This window comes from Myxocyprinus asiaticus, chromosome 23 (genome assembly GCF_019703515.2).
Source record: "Myxocyprinus asiaticus isolate MX2 ecotype Aquarium Trade chromosome 23, UBuf_Myxa_2, whole genome shotgun sequence".
Lineage (NCBI taxonomy): Eukaryota > Metazoa > Chordata > Actinopteri > Cypriniformes > Catostomidae > Myxocyprinus > Myxocyprinus asiaticus.
The window spans coordinates 35,054,853-35,070,700 of record NC_059366.1 but is presented as its reverse complement, the minus strand read 5'-3'; the positions used below and the strand labels follow the sequence as shown (position 1 = coordinate 35,070,700).

The 15,848-nt window shown below is 39.2% G+C and overlaps 1 protein-coding gene across 1 annotated transcript in view; it reads right to left on the bottom strand.

The window, feature by feature from the left end:
- LOC127414158 (WD repeat-containing protein 27-like) overlaps window positions 1-15,848 on the bottom strand; it is a 90,652-nt gene that overhangs the window by 2,785 nt on the left and 72,019 nt on the right. The window lies entirely within an intron of this gene.

Sequence of the window (15,848 nt, the reverse complement as noted above, 5' to 3'; positions counted from 1 at the left end):
GCAAATAAATGATCAATTCTGTTAGTGCAATCAGCGGTACAAAGTCATCAGGATAAATTGAATGAAGGGTATCTTCATGGCAAGGATCAGTGTTTAATTGTGCCTGTAAAATCAATGCTAGGTCCACTTCATAGTGTTCATATCTGTGCAAGAACACTGCACTTTCCTGTTAAAGCAATAAATACACAACTACAATTTAAGAACTTTTGTGTGATTTTTGCATCCAAGCTCCATGCAAATGAGAGGATTTGTATACATTTTGATCTGTATATCGTAGCCAATGAAACTCCTTTCCAATAGCATTTTAAATCTTGTGAGAAAACGTAAAAAAAAAAAAAATACAATTTTATGTTATAAGAAAATAGCCATTTTTGATTAAGCATGTAGGAAAAAAGGATAAATTATATATTTACACTGGTGGCCAAAAGTTTGGCATAATGTACAGATTTTGCTCTTATGGAAAGAAATTGGTATTCACCAAAGTGGCATTCAACTGATCACAATGTATAGTCAGAACAATAATAACATGAAAAATTGGGGGCCTGGGTAGCTTAGCGAGTAAAGACGTTGACTACCACCCCTGGAGTTGCAAGTTCAAATCAAGGGCATGCTGAGTGACTCCAGCCAGGTCTCCTAAGCAACCAAATTGGCCCGGTTGCTAGGGAGTGTAGAGTCACATGGGGTAACCTCCTCGTGGTTATTATAATGTGGTTCCCTCTTGGTGGGGTGCATGGTGAGTTGTGCGTGGATGCCGCGGAGAACAACAGGAAGCCTCCACGTGCGCTAGGTCTCCGCGGTAACACGCTCAACAAGCCATGTGTTAAGATGCGCAGGTTGACGGTCTCAGACGCGGAGGCAACTGAGATTCATCCTCCGCCACCCGGATTGAGGCGAGTCACTAAGCCACCAGGAGGACCTAGAGTTCATTGGGAATTGGGCATGCCAAATAAAAAAAATAAAAAAATAAATAAAAAAAGGATAAGGTGTTGGAGTGATGGCTGCTGGAAATGGGGCCTCTAGATTTGATCAAAAATGACTTTTTTCAAATAGTGATGGTGCTGTTTTTTAAATCAGTATTGTCCTGACTATTCTGTGTGATCAGTTGAATGCCACTTTGGTGAATTAAAGTACCAATTTCCTTCCGAAACAGCAAAATCTGTACATTATTCCAAACCTTTGGCCACCAGTGTATGAATTTATATTTATATTTCAATGATAGATAATAGAGTTGGAATGAGAATTAGATTGTTTTGATGAAGAAAGCAGAAAGAATTTTCCATCATAAAATCTCTTAACCAACATAAAAAAGAATGAATTAATTTATTAGGAAAGAATGACATTTTCCATGTATCCTGATGTCTTGGATCTTTATTTAATTGAGTATTTGCAGCATAGGACTTCACTTTACTCTACAAATGGATTTACTAGCAACTTGACAATAAATCAGAATTCAAAAATCTTTAATTCTTTTTGACAGAAGTTTCATGACCTGATTTACTGCAGTGTGCACACTGGCTGAATGCAAAAGAAGGAACATAAATCAAGACTTCAGAAAGAAAGCTGAAGAACAAATGGATGCTCAACTTGTAGACATGTTTACTTGAATGTTTTTACCTCTAAAGGGGATTATTTAATATGGTTGAATAGCCTTATGAGATGATAAAGCATTTGGTCAGACTGTTTTTAGTGACCCAAGAAATCTGGGTTTTGAGTGCCAGATCACTACCAAACAATATTTGATTTACAAACTATGTCAGTTAATAACCTTAATGTATACATATAAAGTGGAAAATGTTAAGGGATAAAGTAGCTGCTGAGATGCTAGGAATTAATATAAAAGTTAAAAAGTAAAGAAAGGAAGAAAACATAAACATACAGTAGATGTAATTTCATTTGTGATAGATCAATAAATAAAGTCTTGACATAATTGTATCTGGATTGCTCTGAACATTAGCATTAAAAAATACAATGCAATGTGGATTTGAGATGAAAATCCTGCATTAGCAGATCTAAAAGCAGTCTGCCAGAATCAGGGTTGATGTCAGTATGTAGAGGGGTGTCTCCAAAAAATTTGTAGATTTGTAGACCTTCAGAAAGAAAAGCTCAGAATAGCGACAAAGAAAATTGACACTGCCACCGCCATGTCACCGCCACTGCCCAAAGCCACAAAAGTTATACAATCAGGAAAATATGCCATCCTGCTGGGCTCACAGTCTTATTCTACCATTGATACAAGCTTGAGACTTAGTTGATGTGTTGAAAACTGACGTTGTAAGTCATGTTTGGCTTGCACTTTTCAAATCAAATCAAAAAAGTGAGTTTTTACAAATTTAACATACTAACACATGGGCTAAATCCCTACTACCTTTGATCTTTAATCAAGTTACAGCTCTGCTGTTATGATCATATACAGCTGGGTGCCTACACATCCACACTTGCAACTACAAAATGCCCTGCACTCGTCCTTACAGTCATCCACAGCAATATGTATCTGTAAAGAAGATTACTAGCTATGCATTAGTTAAAGGAATAGTTCACCCAAAAATGAAAATTTGCTGATAATTTACTCACCCTTAGGCCATCCAAGATGTATCTGAGTTTAAGACTTTTAGGATTTCATTTCAGGCCTCCTCCTCTAAACAATGCAAGTGAATGTACTCCATTTTTTGACGGTCCAAAATTCATATTTAGGGTGCATCAAAATAATCCACACGACTCCAGTCGACAAATAAAGTTATTCTGAATGCAAACGGTTGATTATTTTTAGAAACAAAACAATACTTATATACTTTTTAACTAAAAATGTTCGCTTCTGTACATCTCTGTGACGTGCGTTCATGAGAAAGATGACGTAAGCTCGTTGGTGAGGTCACACATCACGTGGAGGAGGAGTCAGGAAGCGCGTCATTGTTTACAAGAGAAACTTGTGCCGTTCACAACCAAAACAGTCCAAAACAATTTAAAAACAATATATATATATATATATATATATATATATATATATATATATATATATATATATATATATAAAATATATTTTCCAAATAATAATAATTTAAAAAAACCAATGTAAACAATGACGTGCTTCCTGACTCCTCCTCCACGTGACGCGTGTAGCCACATGAATAATAGATTCATGTACATGCAACTGCTGTGAGCTTCATGCATTTTGAGGCCTTGCATATGTCGTTTCCTGCAACAGCGCTTTGAGGCACTCCTTCGAGGCCAAGAGGAGGACCGACGGGTGTATGCCGCGACCCCGGCAGCAGCGAACCCCCATGTGATGCTGGCGAAGATGGGGGCACAAGATGAGCCAGAGGCCTTTCTGGAATGACCGCGGGCGCAATGGGCAGTCCACCTCCTACCGCTGCTGACCGGGGAGGCCCAACTCGCAGCCCAACAACTCCCGGTCGACAACCTCCTGAGGTACCCTGAGCTGAAGAAAGCCATCCTGCAGCGGGTTGGCCACAGTCCCAAAGAGCATCGCCGGTGGTTCTGAACCCTGACGCAGGGCGAAGTCGGCCGCCTGTTTGCCTTCGTTCAACAGCTCCGCGACACCTGCCGGCGGTGGGTCGGGGGCATCATCGATCTCGTGGTACTGGAACAATTCATCACCAGACTACCGGTGCCCTGGCCTCGGGGGTGTGCTAACACTCCTGTCTCTCTCTCCCCCTCAGGTGGGGGAAGCTGGTGTGGGCGTGAGGTTTGGGCCGGTCTGTTGGAGTTACGGGGAGCCGGGACACATCCGCGAACAATGCCCAGTGATGGAGGCGGGGAAGGTGATCCGGGTCCCCGACATTCCACAGGCCGCCCCCGATCGAGCCAGGACATACCAAATACCCGTGAGTATTGGGGGGGTACATACCAAGCTTTGGTGGATTCAGGTTGAAACCAAACCTCTATTCATCAATGCTTGGTTCAAAATGGGGCATTGGATTCAAATAATCGGGTGAAGGTGAGGTGTGTGCACAGGGATTATTTACGATTATCCTGCTGTGACCGTCACTATTCTATTTCGGGGTCAAAAGCATAACATTGAGGCCGTGGTTAGATCCCGCCTCACCCATCCACAAATTTTGGGTAATAATTGGCCAGCTTTTCCCGAATTGTTAAAAGGGTTGTGTGTGGATGGGTCCTGTAATACAGTGGGACGGTGTAGGGTGTGCAATGCGCTGACGGGGGAGGCGAAGCCAGGGCCATCTACGTCAGCTCAGCATCAGGATGACGTAAGCCTCGGCTTCCCCAGACCTTAGGGGAATTCCAATCGGGGATTTCCCTCTGGAGCAGATGCGAGACGAGACTCTTAAGCACGCGTTTGATCAAGTGAAAGTAATTGATGGTCAATGCCTTCAGCCACGCATTGCATTCACATATCCGTATTTCTCAATTATAAACGATCGGTTGTATCGAGTGATGCAGGACGCTCAGGCAAAAGAAGATACAACCCAGTTGTTAGTACCAAGGAGCCATCGGCAAATGTTGTTCCAGGCGGCTCATCATAGTCCAATGGCAGGTCACTTAGGACAGGGGAAAACACTAAGCTGTCTCATGGCCCGTTTCTATTGGCCGGGCATTCACGAGGATGTTAGCCGGTGGTGTGCAACATGCCGCGATGTCAGCTGGTGAATCCGCCGGCCACTCCAAAAGCGCCATTGTGTCCTCTTCCATTGATAGAGGTTCCCTTTGACAGAATTGGCATGGACCTCGTTGGGCCATTAGAATGGTCAGCATGCGGGCATCACTTTGTGTTGGTTCTGATGGACTACGCAACACGATACCCGGAAGCAGTGCCTCTTTGCAACATCTCAGCTCGTAGTGTTGCGGAGGCACTCTTCAGAATAATTCTGAAAGAAATCCTCACTGACCAGGGCACTACTTTCTTGTCAAGTACACTACGTGAGCTGTATGAATTATTAGGTATTAAATCGATTCGGACAAGCGTGTACCATCCACAAACGGACAGCTTGGTCGAACGATTTAATAAGACCTTAAAAAATATGATTCGTAGGTTCGTGCATGAAGATGCTTGGAATTGGGATAGGTGGCTCGAACCCCTGTTATTTGCAATACGAGAGGTCCCGCAAGCCTCTACGGGGTTTTCCCCATTTGAATTATTAAATGGCCGTATGCCCCTTGGCGTGTTAGACGTCATGAAGGAAAATTGGGAGGAGGGACCTTCACAAAGCAAAAATGAAATTTAATACGTTCTTGACCTGAGAGCAAAACTCCACACACTGGGGCGTCTATCACATGAGAATTTGCTACAGGTACAAGAAAGTCAGTCCCGGCTGTATAACAGGGGAGCTCGGCTACGGGAATTTGCACCTGGAGATAAAGTATGGATAGGGGTGGGGCTCGTCAAATTTACCACCTCAACCTACTAAAACCATGGAGAAAGGCGGTCCCCGTATCCTTGGCGGAGGAGCTTGGCCAGGAGGTGAGTCTAAAAGCCAATCAGTTCACCCCGGTCCCTTGTGGAGACCACCTCTCGCCGTCACAACATACGGAGGCTGCCAGGTTGCAAAATAATTTCTCTGACGAGTTCTCGCCTCTCCCCAGCTGCACTAATCTCATAAAACACGGTTCCCCCAGCCTGAATCGGGCGGTGGGGGTATGTGGAGGTGAGGGCGTGGTCGAGCGCCCATCTGGGGAGAGATAAAAAAGGTAAGGACAACCACCTGAGATGAACTGTGACTAATTACCATCTCTATGTTCACAGTGAGAGTCGGGGGCGATAAAAAGACACAGAGAGAGGAGAGAGACTGTTTATTTGAGTGATGCTGAAAAGCCGTCTTGTGTTTTCAGTGAAGCTGTTCAGCGATTGCTGGTTATTTGTGAATAAAACGGACTCACGTGAACTGTGGAAACCATTTCCCGCTTCCTTCTTTATCTGCCCAACCCGAACCTTTGTTACAGGGTCATGTCTACCTAACGGAAAGTCTGTTGCACTCATTCTGAAGTTTGGTAGGTGGTCAAGCTGCGCGCATCTGTAGAAGGAGAAATCAAGGCCAACTGAGAGGGATTATTACATAGTAGCTGTGTTATTTGGATGCCAAGAGTGTGAATCACACACTGAGATATCTCTGAGATATCAGTGCTCAAACTACTGTTTAAATGAATTTTCTAACCTACCCTGTTTGCCAGCAATGACTTATCCTTAAATGTCCTAATGACACGAAAGTCAGTGTTTTGAAAAGAGGAACTTAAATATGGTGCACAGTCACTAATTGGAATAAAATCTTTTTTGAGTGGCTAAATAACAAGAGAGTGACTGTCTTCAGACTTCTCCACCAATACCCTTGTCATTATGTCAGTCTAAGGGCAAAAAGGCCACTTTTAGTGCCGTAACATTGCTAAAATGAATAGTTCACCCCAAAAATGAAAATTTGGTCATTATATACACTCACCCCCATGTCTTTCTTTCTTTCTTTCATTCATTCTTTGACTCAAAAGAAACATTTGTTCACAAATATTTCTTTCATTAACTCTCATGAATGTGCAAAGGAGAGTGAGGGCGGATGTGAAGATTTTCAGTGAATAACAACTTCAATTTTGGACTGTTCCTCACATAAATCTATCGTGTGATTTAGAAGACTTGAAATGTAATGCACAATTCGTATGGACCAATTTTATGGTGCTTTTTGACATTTCAGAGCTTGGCAACCCCAGTCTTCATTGACTTTCATTATATAGAAAAGAGTGGCCAGGATGTTCTTCAAACAATTTTTTACGAGGGCGAGTATAAATGATGAAATATATATATATATATATATATATATATGGGAATGCATATATTAAATTGATTTTAGATATTATATATATATATATATATATATATATATATGTATGTATGTATGTATGTATGTATGTATATATATATATATATATATATATATATATATATATATATATATATATATATATATATATATATATACAGGGTTGGGGAGTAACATAATACATGTAATGGGATTACGTATTTAAAATACAAATTATAAATAACTATATTCCACTACAATTACAATTTAAATATTTAAATAACTGGTAATTAGAATACAGTTACATTCAAAAAGTATTTTGATTAATGAAGAGATTACTTTGCATTTTATTGTAATTTGTTTCATTTAATATTTAGTTCTTTCAGATGGAAAACATTTATACATTTAAATGATGCGATCAAAAGTGCATTTGAACAGCGGTGAAACACTTTCTTATGTTGTGTTACATTCATACAAGCAGACAGAGAAGTAAGTTTGAAGTAAGTTTGGAGCAGAAGAAATATAAATAAACCTTGTGTAAATCAGCTTTACGCTAAGCTAACATGCTATTTCTAGCCATTTTACATGCACGTTACCAGGCAAGATCATATTTTTTTTTATCAAGAAAATTCACGTTGGATCAAAATTTCTTTTTTTCTAGTAAGACCTTAGATATTAGGGCAAAAATCTTATTCTTGATAATAATTTTTGTATTGCTTTCCTGTAAAAATATCTACAAATCCTTAAAACAAGACCAATTTGATTTATCTTGTTTTAGAAACAACACTGCATAAGATATTTATGTTTTTCAGAGAATGTATTTTTAACATGTATATTTTGTCTTACTGTACTGGCAGAGATTTTATAGTCAAAATAACTTAAGTAATCTACCAGTGCTGAAGAAGTAATCCAAAGTATTTAGAATACGTTACTGACCTTGAGTAATCTAATGGAATATGTTACAAATTACACTTTACAGCATATATTCTGTAATCTGTAGTGGAATACATTTCAAAAGTAACCCTCCCAACCCTGTATATATACATATATATATATATATATATATATACTATATATACACACATACACACCGATCAGCCACAACATTAAAACCACCTGCCTAATATTGTATAGGTCCCCCTTGTTCTGCCAAAACAGCGCCAACCCACATCTCAGAATAGCAGTACAGAGTACATCTCAGTACAGAGCGGTTATCTGAGTTACAGTAGACTTTGTCAGTTCGAACCAGTCTGGCCATTCTCTGTTGACCTCTCTCATCAACAAGGCATTTCTGTCCACAGAACTGCCGCTAACTGGATGTTTTTCCAGTAGATTAGCAGTTACAGAAATACTCAAACCAGCATGTCTGGCACCAACAAATATCCATGCGGTTATCTAATCAGCCAGTTGTGTGGCAGCAGTGCAGTACATAAAATCATGCAGATACAGGTCAGGAGCTTCAGTTAATGTTCACATCAACCATCAGAATGGGGAAAAAATGTGATCTCAGAGTGATTTGGACCGTGGCATGATTGTTGGTGCCAGAAGAGCTGGTTTGAGTAGTTCTGTAACTGCTGACCTCCTGGGATTTTCATGCACAACAGTCTCTAGAATTTACTCCGAATGGTGCCAAAAAACAAAAAAACATCCAGTGAGTGGCAGTTCTGTGGACGGAAATACCTTGTTGATGAGAGAGGTCAACAGAGAATGGCTAGACTGGTTTGAACTGACAAAGTATACGGTAACTCAGATAACCGCTCTGTACAATTGTGGTGAGAAGAATATCATCTCATCTGGCACGAGGGGGACCTACACAATAATAGGCAGGTGGTTTTAATGTTGTGGCTGATCATTGTATGTATATATATATATATATACACTGGCAGCCAAAAGTTTGGAATAATGTGCAGATTTTGCTGTTTTGGAAGGAAATTGGTACTTTAATTCACCAAAGTGGCATTCAGCTGATCACAAAGTATAGTCAGGACATTACTGATGCAAAAAACAGCACCATCATTATGTGAAAAAATAAAATTTTGATCAAATCTAGACAGGCCCCATTTCCAGCAGCCATCACTCCAATAACTTATCCTTGAGTAATCATGATAAATTGCTAATTTTGTACTAGAAAATAACTTGCCATTATATCAAACACTGCTGAAAGATATTTGGTTCATTAAATGAAGCTTAACATTGTCTTTTTGTTTGTTTTTGAGTTGCCACAGTATGCAATAGACTGGCATGTCTTAAGGTCAATGAACTAAACAGTATACATCAGAGTCTCTAGTTTGAGAAATAGACTCCACACATGTCCTCAGCTGACAGCTTCATTGAATTCTACCCGCTCAACACAAGTTTCATGTACAACAGTAAAGAGAAGACTCATGGGTACAGGCCTTATGGGAAGAATTGCAAAGAAAAAGCCACTTTTGAAACAGAAAAACAAAAAGAAAAGGTCAGAGTGGGCAAAGAAACACAGACATTGGACAACAGATAATTGGAAATGAGTGTAATGGATCTCAACTCCATCAAGTTTTTGTGGGATCAGCTAGACTGTAAGGTGTGTGAGAAGTGCCCAACAAGACAGCCACATCTGTGGCAAGTGCTACAGGAAGCATGGGGTGAAATGTCACCTGAGTATCTGGACAAACTGACAGCTAGAATGCCAAGGATCTGCAAAGCTGTCACTGCTGCATGTGGAGGTTTTTTGATGAGAACTCTTTGAAGTAGTTTAAGTTTATTGTACTAGTAATTTTTCACGTTATTAATGTCCTGACTATACATTATGATCAGTTGAATGCCACTTCGGTGAATAAAAGTACCAATTTCTTTCCATAAGAGCAAAATCTGTACATTATTCCAAACTTTTGGCCACCAGTGTGTATATATATATATATATATATATATATATATACACATATATATATATATATATATATACACATATACATATATATATATATATATATATATATATATATATATATATATATATATATACACTGTATATAATTTTAAAAAAAATCTTAGTCTTTCTTTACTGTGACTAGATGGCCTAGACACAAAGACTACAAGAGCCCAGATGCAGTTTATTGTGTTACTCCAATTCCAAATAACACACTGGTGCTCTAAAGATGTATTCAATAACTCATAAGATATCTGATGAAACCGCATATGAATGTACACATCCCGACTGTCGCCATTGGCGACTAAATTTTAAATTACTGTCACAATCATTTATTTTTGGTCACATTTCCGACCATTTTAGTCGCAATCTGGAGCCCTGCATGGAAGTGCTGGGGAAGCTACTTTGAAACTGTAATTTCCCAAGTAATAAGCTATTCTTCATAACTTAAAGTACTATAGTTAAACTACAGTCAAGCGGCTCTTATAAAAAATTAGTTAGCTACACTACAAGTTACTTACAAAAAGTAGCTAACTACATTAAATCTATTTAACTAAGAACTTTTTAAAATATAACAATCAGTTGATATTATTTAATTCTGCAATAAGAAGTTCTGATCATAGAAATAACAATATCACCCAATATATATTTAGTGACATTAAATTAAATTGTCATATTAAGATATGACATGTACCGTTTTGTGACGCTACACCGCTATTCGTCGGAAAATGTAGCTTGTTTTTTAAAAAAAATTAGGCTGATCTCATGAACATAATGTGACTTTGGCAAAATTTTTGCAAAACAAAATATTGTGCTTTATTACACGCTTCGCTGCACTTTCCCAGTGAAATGTACATCAGGGGTTGCCAAAAGCGAGTGAAATGTTGTTGGAATGACACAAGGTTTTTAAGGTGAATATTAGATAGAGGTTTTAATTAGTAACACGTACCTCCCAAACCTAAAAATTTAACTTAAAAGTAACCAAAAGTGTCCTAAAAGCAAATGAGAGGTGAACAAAACAAATGTCCTTACTCTAAACCAACACCTAAACCTAACTAATATTGTCCTAAAAGCAAATGCGACATGAAAAGCACATTTTCTGAAGCAATCACGTCATCTTGTGTCACTTCTATGACACTTTCGACACTGGGCTCGAATGGCAGATTTCCAAGTCCAAAGTCCAACACTCCTTCAGGTGAGCTACCACGGAAGTTAATCGCATTAAATGCATCATAGTAAAAGTGTTTATACATAACATAGCAGTGTGTGAGTAACAGTGTGAAAAATAAGTGTTTATATAAAGTCATAATCAGCCGCTGTGGTCATGATTTGTGTGAAAGTGAATAAAATACACAGTTGTTGTAGCGCCTCTAGTGTTCATTTCACCAGGAAACTGCGGCGAAACGTAGAATGCGACACATAAAAGTCAGTTTGCAAAAATGTAGTTATAGTAACACCTTGTCTACACCGGGCACGTCTGTTGACGTGACGCGCTGCAACACGCCGCAACGGCTTGAGGCTGTCTACACTGGATGCATCGACACGAACGTTCTAAACCCTTTAATTTGTGTTGAAGCACCAGTGCGTGCAGCGCAAAATGGAACGGGACACCCATTTATTGTCGGCGCGACGGACGTGCCACAACAGACGCTGCAGACAGCATCATTGGGGTTTTATTTTAATGGGGTTTGATGTGACGCGCCGCTCGTGTCAGGTGTAGACAGGGTGTAACGTACATTCTGAGACCAGATTGCAGCATCAAATTTATACCTTGAATACACTATGAATCCATTAAAATAAAATCATCTGCCAAATGTACAGATGTAAACATCGAAAATATAGGTGTCCATCTTAAGCATAGACCTAAAGGACAGAAAAGTTATTTTCCACAACCTGAGGCATGGTCCTATCAAAAAAACATCTACATTATAAATATTACTTATTGACACTAAATGATCATCTATAAACATTACCATGATTAACAATGTCTTTCTGAAAGCTATAGTTTCTAAATGGGTTATAGGGATAGGTTTACAGTTAGTTTTCTTCTCAGACATTAAACAGAAATTACCCATCAATAAAACCTGCAGCAGCAAAATTAAGTCTTTATCAGTGTCTAGATGAAAGATTTACAGTTTTACTATCGCTTTTGTATTACTCTGGACTGCTCTAGGAGTTCTGCATTGCCGCACTGCCATTATTGTTTGCTCCTTTTAAATGGTTTATGTTTTTCCTTATTTGAAAGACATGTTGGATAAAAGCATCTGCTAAATGAAAAATGTAAATAAAAATTCTTCTTCTAACTGCAAGTGCTTGCCTAATGTAAGAGTGAAAAAATATTTTAAGAGAAAATAGTGCTTTATGATCAAACTGGAAAAGGAAGCAGAGTTAAAATGATGACCTCAAGGCTTTGTAGCTGTTTTATGCAACATGGCTTCCTTAGTTTAGGATCTCTCCAAACTTATGACCACAAAGCAGCCAAGAGATACAGCTACAGCTGTTTATGCAATAAAATCAGCTCTCTTCCTAAGGATATAACTCTTTTTGTCACACATAACTTCGAAAATCAATGTGCTGCAACTTAACGAAAATTACAGATGAATGTGCTGACATAATATATGTTGTATAGGAAATCTAGCGCTGAAATGAAATGTTGAGTAGCAATACGTGTGGGATCACTAGAGTCAACAAGGTCACTAAAGGAAAAAAAACTTTTTTGGGGTCAACTATCTCTTTAAAATTGGCTTGTTGTCCAAATTAAATACAAATTGAGAATTATGAACTCAGTTTTTAAACTCCACAGGTCTCTGTAACTGAGCCAGTACGGCAAGACTTTCCACTTCCAACCTTGGAAATGTGAATGAATAAGAGCTTGCAACAGAACAAAGCAAAAGGGCAAAACTGTGCCTGCAAATCACAAAGCCATGTGTACATCAATACCAGCTCAAAACAACAGGACTGAAATCACACTGGAGAGTATAAGAAATAATATGGGACTGGATGTGATTAGACCTATAAAAGCGAATGAACAGAGAACCATTTTGTGAATTGAAGACAGACAAATATGTTTATATTTTTCCCAAGAAATTACACAACTGTGTCTACACTGTGATAACAAAATTCACATAGATTTAAGGGATAGTACACCCTAAAATGAGAATTCTGACATCATTTAATCAAACTGACCGAACTATAGTAAACCAAACAAAAACCAGGGCCAAAACAAAATAAAGGCACTGACCAGCAAAATAATATCCAAAGTCAGTGATTCTGACTGACAGAAAAGTATAGAAACACATAGACAGAGAACAGGAGTGTTGGGAACCTGACACTACCCTCTCTCCACAGGACGACTACCAGGGGTCCCAACCTCACTACAAATAAACAAAAACAGAAGGGAGGGGGGTTTGGGGGGCACAGACAGAACAACCCAGGGCAGAGCAGGTGGGACAGACCAGGGCGGTGCTGGCAGAACAGATCAAGGGAGGGTGGGTGGGGATATGGTTCACAGGTGGGGCGGAGGTAGACGGCCGAGGGGGTGGCTTCAGGAAAGAAGGGGGTCATGCGGCCAGGGATGGGACTCCAGGAAGGGGGTGGGGTCCGGCGGCAAAGGGGGGGGGGGGCTTTAGGATGGGAGCATGGTCAGATGGTTGGGAAGGCGGCTTTGAGTAGTGACTGGGTGTGGAGGCCAGGGGCATATGTTTGGGGGCCAACTCCTACCGGATCGGTGCTGGGTGAAGAAAGATTCCCATAGAAGCCACTGTCTGCTGGGTTCAGAATTGGCTGTTTCGTTCTGTCAGGTGTGTAAATAGACCCCAATCACAGACAGCGTGTATCCAAAATTATTTATTTAAAAGAAAAACTCTTGCAAAAAAACCCCACAAAACTGGTCCAAAAATAAAACTTAAACTGCCCAGAACAGCTAAGGCTGAGAAAAATAAATCAGCCCACAGTGGGGCAATACAAGAAAGAAAACAAACTGACTAAACTATGGTAAACCAAACAAAAACCAGGGCCAAAAATGGCCCAGCAAAATAAGTCAAGTGAAGTCAAGTCATTTTTATTTGTATAATGCTTTTCACAACACACATTGTTTCAAAGCAGCTTAACAGGAAATCATGCATTAACAAAAAAATGAAACTGTAATATCTATAAAGTCTTAAAGTGATCATTGTGTAGTTTGATTAAATATGATTGTAAATTGTGTATAAAAATGTAATAATTAAATAATAATTGTATTATAACCCCTGTGAGCAAGCTGAATGCGACTGTGGCAAGGAACACAAAACTCCATAAGATGTTGGTTAATGGAGAAAAATAACCTTGGGAGAAACCAGGCTCACAGTGGGGGCCAGTTCCCCTCTGGCTAAACAACATGAATATAATGCCAGTATTAGTTATTTGTGTGCAGTGCAAGTCATGGTTTAAAATTTGTAAATTAAGTAAGCATTAAGGTCCAGAGATTAAAAAAAGAAGATTTTTTTAATGAACTTTAAGATTAATGACTAATGTCTTTGAAGTCCATCCTAAATGAATTGAAGAAGTTCACATAGATGCATTGTCCTTTGTTAGTTGGCTGCTGAAGGCTTTTGTTGGCAATTAAATGATAGTCTATGTATTCCATTTTTAAGAGTGTAGTCCATCAATAGACAAAGATGATGCAGGCAGAGATCAATGAGGTGCATCGCAGTTCAACCGGCAGGCCATTTCGGTGAGGTTCGGTGGGGTCCATCCAAAGTCCAAGGTTCAGGCAGTGACATATGAAGTATCCGATGTCTTACAGTTGGAATTGGCATCAGTTCATCCTCTGAAATCAAAAGACTGAAGTGATGTCTGGATATCACCGGCTTTAGTTTGTCGTCATCACTCAGCAACACATAGCAGTGGAGTCCGACACCAAGCAGGAACAGAGCTGGACTGGCCGGCTCTGGTAACTTTGGGATATGAATCCCAAAATTTAATAGGTAGCCAACGTAACGACGATAAAACTGGGCTAATATGATCATATTTCTTGGTTCTAGTCAGCACTCTGGCAACTGCATTTTGAACCAATTGAAGTTTATTTATTGAACTTGCTAGCCATCCTCCCAGTAATGCATTACAATAATCTAGTGTTGAGATCATGAACGCATGAATTAGCTTTTCGGCATCAGCAACAGAGAGCATCTGTCGTAACTTAGCAATATTTCTGAGGTGGAAGAATGCTGTTCTACAAACACTGGAAATTTGATTTTCAAAGGACAGACTGGTATCAAATATAACACCTAAGTTATTCACTGTAGAAGATGACGTAACAGTACATCCATCGAGAGTCAAATTATATTTTAGCAGCTTATTTTTTTTTATTTTATTTTAAATGATATTTTAGCAGCTTATTTTTTTAAATTAAATTTTAAATTATATTTAATATATTTATTAGTATCTAATTATATTTTAGAGGTTTTTGGTCCAATAATTAGTACCTCTGTTTTGTCAGAATTGTGTAGAAGGAAATTTGATTTCATTGATACACTCTGCTAATTTGGAGAATTTCTTTTTTTTTAAGATTAACATTTGTATTGATTGAAGTAAGACAAAGAAAAACAAAACTTATATACAATATACAACATTTAACTCCCACTACTACCCCTCCCCCTCCCCAATCAACAACCCCACCCCGACCCCCAACGAACATCCCCGTGGTCTCACATAAGTATACACACACAGAAAAATAAATAAATAATAATAATAATAATAATAATAAATATATATATAATAATCATACACATCTAAAACTACGCCTCTCTCTCCACAATCCCTCTCCTAGATTCCCCAAAAAGGTAAAATAACTGCCCCATTTCCCATCAAATGAATCCCAGATCCCCAGCCTTCTACATGACACCTCCTCGAAAGCTGCCACCCTCCCCATCTCTTTGCACCACTCCCAAATTGAGGGCACTCCAGCCAACTTCCATCCCCTTAAAACAATCTGCCTGCCTATCATAACACTGGTCAGGACCCAATTTTTTATGTATTTATCTCCTATGTTGATGACCGTCCCATCGCCCAAAACACAGAGTCTGGGGCAAAATGAAACCTGAGTACCCAACACGTCAAACACAAAACTCTGAACCTTTAACCAAAATTCCTGGATCTCAGCACACCACCAAAAAACATGGGCTGTGTCTCCATCCTCCGACTGGCAT